This window comes from Sinohyriopsis cumingii, unplaced genomic scaffold (assembly GCF_028554795.1).
Source record: "Sinohyriopsis cumingii isolate HCF-2022 unplaced genomic scaffold, ASM2855479v2 utg002479l, whole genome shotgun sequence".
Taxonomy (NCBI): domain Eukaryota; kingdom Metazoa; phylum Mollusca; class Bivalvia; order Unionida; family Unionidae; genus Sinohyriopsis; species Sinohyriopsis cumingii.
In genome coordinates, this window is record NW_028316224.1 from 705,001 (window position 1) to 710,000 (window position 5,000).

The 5,000-nt window shown below is 33.3% G+C and overlaps 2 non-coding genes across 2 annotated transcripts; both read left to right on the forward strand.

The window, feature by feature from the left end:
* Positions 1-375: 375 nt before the first annotated feature.
* On the forward strand, positions 376-494 carry LOC149770587 (5S ribosomal RNA). Its single transcript, XR_016418597.1, has one exon. It is a non-coding gene; the product is annotated as a 5S ribosomal RNA (ribosomal RNA).
* A 3,579-nt stretch (positions 495-4,073) lies between these two features.
* LOC149770588 (5S ribosomal RNA) lies at positions 4,074-4,192 on the forward strand. The gene has a single exon (XR_016418721.1). It is a non-coding gene; the product is annotated as a 5S ribosomal RNA (ribosomal RNA).
* Positions 4,193-5,000: the final 808 nt, after the last annotated feature.

A 5,000-nucleotide genomic window follows, 5' to 3' on the forward strand; every position in this document is an offset into this window, starting at 1 on the left:
GATTCGAGTCCGTCTTTAAAGGTAGCTCATAGGCTGATGTCGATTATTTACCTATTGAATTAGTCAGTTGATACAAGATAAATAATAATAATAATAATAATGCCCAAAAACAACAAAAATGAACTGAATCTTCGTTTAAATGCATTGTTATTTAAGTCCATTTGAAGGTGTAAACCTCCGGTTAAGCAACTAATGTCCGAGTCCGAAAATGCCTGAATTACAAATTTGAATAATGTATGAAGGCAGTTTATCTATATAAGTTTTAATAAGTACACTTTAATTACTAATTTTACACGGCACATAAACGTAAACGTCTGTACATCGGAAACGGTGAAGAGAGAAGCGAATATAAGTCTTAAATTTACACACACTTGTGTCTACGGCCATACCACGTTGAAAGCACCGGTTCTCGTCCGATCACCGAAGTTAAGCAACGTCGGGCCCGGTTAGTACTTGGATGGGTGACCGCCTGGGAATACCGGGTGCTGTAGACTCTAATTTTTTTTTTTTCTTTTATAACTAAAAACAGTTGAAGTTTTTCTTTCTTTCTTTTATTGTAACTAAATTTACTTTATTCAATATAAATAATAAATAGAGCAATTTCTCGACTTTCATTTTCTCTTTTTCCTTAACTTTCTTCAATAATTCGGATCCTAAAAAAATCAAGTATAGGACCTGAATATAGCAAATGTTGCTTTGCACTTCTCTGCTCTTGGTTTCGATCCTTACTACTGGAATATGCGATCATAGATGACCAGTATTTCTTATTAACAAATTCGGTTCAATTTATCCAGTTTCCTCTACTTTTACTACCACAACAAGCTGCCTACTTTCACGTCGAAATACTTCCTTCAAGTTTCTTCTCATATATTCCTGGTGTAGTCTCTAGCGCAGAGTTGCAAAATATGCGATCAATGTCTTTCATTTTGGGTACTTATTTGTGGTATTTCTTATTCACTAATTGATTGATAAATATGGAATGTATGAATTGTGAGAATTTTTTATATTAATTTATTGATTGATTGATTTCTTTTACAGCAGGGCCTCAGTCTGCCAGTGGGAAAATTGGCATCCTGTAGCGAATACTGTAAATATGGGCCATTGGCTAAATAAATTGGGTTATAAAATTCTGTTTTGATTACAGTAAGTTTAGATAGATATTCCATGCTTCCACTTTCTGTATTTCCACAACGTTAACTTCTACAAGTTGCAAGAAGAGATCCTTTGCAAATCTGATAAGACCCTATTTTTAAAGTTAGCTTATAGGCCGGTGTCGCTTATTTTAACCAAATGATAGGACAGAAAGAGGAATAATAATAATAATAATAATAACAACAACAATAATGTCCTGAATCTGCATTTTAAGTCAATTTCAACATGGAATTCTCCCCTTATCTGGGTCAGAAAATGGATGAGTGACAAATATGAGTATCTGAGGCCAGTTTTGCTTCTTTTGGATTAGAACTTTGAATCAGTATACACTTTAGTTACTAATATTATACTGCACACAAACATTTGTACATCGGAAATTTTGAAGAGATGTGTGACTAATCAGCCCAAGAGTCTTGAAAACGCATCAAGACAACAAATTATGTTTTACAGTCGAAATGTTGTTCTCACTAGAACTGAAATCATTTAATTTCTACTTAAATGCCCGAAAAATTTACAATTAAAACTACAATAAATGTTTTATACCTAGTCCCGCACAGTGACGTTTATCTGATTCCCTGTACTCACCGAGAGCATTCTGTGTCATATGGATGCATATCAAATGAAGTGAAAAGTAATGGAATACTCGCTTTTTTATTTATCCCTATGCATCGTGGTGCCCACACCATGATGAGACGCTGTTTCAATAAACCTTTTTATATATGTTCTTTACTGTTCTTCCTTTTTCTTCTTGCTTTATCATACTGACACACGAGAGAGAGAGAGAGAGAGAGAGAGAGAGAGAGAGAGAGTATGCAACAAAGTTCGCATAACTTTATCAGCTATTAACATTAATTGTACTTCTGTGTAATTTTATTTTTAACGCGTTATCCTATAACGATTGCAAACAAGGGCAAAAACTCTACTGATCTTACTCGATAATTATACCATACTGAATTAATAAGTTTATCTCGTAAAAACGGATCATATATATATCCTGGGTGGCTGAGGGTGTTTTAAGATATGTGTGTGTCTTTTGTGATATATATATATATATATATATATATATATATATATATATATATATATATATATATATATATATATATATACGTTTGTGTGTGTACATACATACATACATACGTGTATTATTTACATATAGTCTTGGATAATTTTAATTATTGGGATATGGATTTTAGATATCAACAGATACAAAGGAAACAAACGTTTCAATACATATAATGACATTTTCTTAAATTCTACATTGTATCATATTGACCTACTACTTGCTAGGCAAGCTGACTTTTATAAAATTTGCAAACTCCTTATATATATTTAAACTTACTTTTAGTATTCAACCAGAAAATCAGTACAGTGCAGAAAGATTGAAAATATTATTTCTTTCATATATATATATATATATATATATATATATATATATATATATATATATATATATATATATATATATATATATATATATATATATATATATGAGATATATGAGAGAGAGAGAGAGAGAGATGGGGGGATTCGGAATGGTTTAAACAGACTCTAAATTACACTGATAAAATGTACATCAGTCCAATGGTTAACATGATAGATTTCTATCAAGCTGGTTGCCCTATTGTACCCTTGAGCAAGACTACCCTCATTGCCTAATAAAACCAAGCAGTCTTTTGCCAGAACACCATAATGTGAACTTAGGCCATCTAAATCAAATTCCTATGTGAAATTTGCCAATATAAGCCAATACACTTTAATGCAAACTTAGCCAATCTAAACCAAATATCTTAATGGAAACTTAGCCAAACACCTTAATGTGAACTTAGCCCATCTAAATCAATGTACCATAATGTGAACTTAGCCCATCTAAACCAAGAAAAGAATAATGTGATATTGGCTCATATAAACAAAAACACCTTAATGCTATCTTAGCCAATCTAAACCAACCGACTTAATTTATTTTTATAAAGAATACAAAGTGAAAATTTAAATACTTTTCAGCATTATAAATGAAATCACAAATAGTCCATGAAAAGTTATATGACAAGTCCAAAAGGGTAGTGTTCCAAATGAATGCCAGTGGTTTTCTGAATGAAGTCCAATTTTGAATGTGCTGATGTAATAACAATCTTGACGTGTGGCGATGATGTAATTTAGAATGTCCTTGAATGAATTCATAATAGTCCCAAAATAGCGATTTTTGATATTTGGACATTAGTATTGGGGTGTATGGACATATTTGTTTTGCTTATCAAAACGTTGGAAATCGCCGACACCATGCGGTATCGGCATAGGCTGCTTACTAGCCACAGGGGGCTCGTATCATTGCTTACAATGAAACTATCAGTCGTACATATAGTATAAAATGTATGACTGTCAGTTCAATTGTGAGCAACGATGCGAGCCCCTGTGCTTACTAGCCTGCCATGCAAACTTGACCGACCTTTCATCGAGATATACCTGCATGAAATCGAGAGAAATACGATTTATTTTCTCAGAAATAATTCCGAGTATAACATCATTTGTCGTTAATGAAGCTGACTGACGAAAGAAAACGACAACCTTGATGAAATTTGACACGGAACTCGCCATTGTATTACTATTCAAATGACTGCACAAATATGGCAACCTACATGTCAGTGACATCGGCGATCAAATAAGCTCTTGCTTCTTTACAGATTGAAACTGAAGGGATGTATTGTCGTAAGCAGAGCTCTCCCCTGTCTCTAATATATATATATATATATATATATATATATATATATATATATATATATATATATATATATATATATATATATATATATGTGTGTGTGTGTGTGTGTGTGTGTGTGTGTGTGTGTGTGCGTGTGTGTGTAATATATCTTTGTAACGACGAAGAGACAACCTATATTAGTCTTAAATTTGTACATACAAATGTCTACGGCCATACCACGTTGAAAACACCGGTTCTCGTCCGATCACCGAAGTTAAGCAACGTCGGGCCCGGTTAGTACTTGGATGGGTGACCGCCTGGGAATACCGGGTGCTGTAGGCATTTTTTAAATTTTTTTTTGGTTCCATCCTCACTGTGAGGATATGCGATCATATATGGCCAATATTTCTTGTTCACAAATCTGGTGCAAATTTTTCAGTTTCCTCTACCTCCAGGATCGAGATGGGCCGCCTCGTATGCCGTCCAGATCCTCCAAATTTCTTCTGATATTCCGGATTCAGCCTATAGCGAATAATTGCAACGTATGCAATCGATGTCTTTCATTTTGGATACTTGTCTGTGGTATTTCTTATTCAATAATTGATAGATATATTTGGAATGTATTATTTTTAATTATTTTAATTTATTTACCTGTTTTTAGCAGGGCACCAGTCTATCAGTGTGAAACTTGGCATCCCTTAGCGAATACTTCGAATATGGGCCATTGACAAAATAAATTGGTGTATAAATCTCTGTTTTGATTACAGTAAGTTTGGATGGATGTTCCCTGCTTCCACTTCCTTGCACTTTCTGTGTTTCCACAACTTTAACGTTTCCGAGCTGCAAGACGATATCCGTTTCAAATCAGATTCGAGTCCGTCTTTAAAGGTAGCTCATAGGCTGATGTCGATTATTTACCTATTGAATTAGTCAGTTGATACAAGATAAATAATAATAATAATAATAATGCCCAAAAACAACAAAAATGAACTGAATCTTCGTTTAAATGCATTGTTATTTAAGTCCATTTGAAGGTGTAAACCTCCGGTTAAGCAACTAATGTCCGAGTCCGAAAATGCCTGAATTACAAATTTGAATAATGTATGAAGGCAGTTTATCTATATAAGTTTTAATAAGTACACTTTAATTA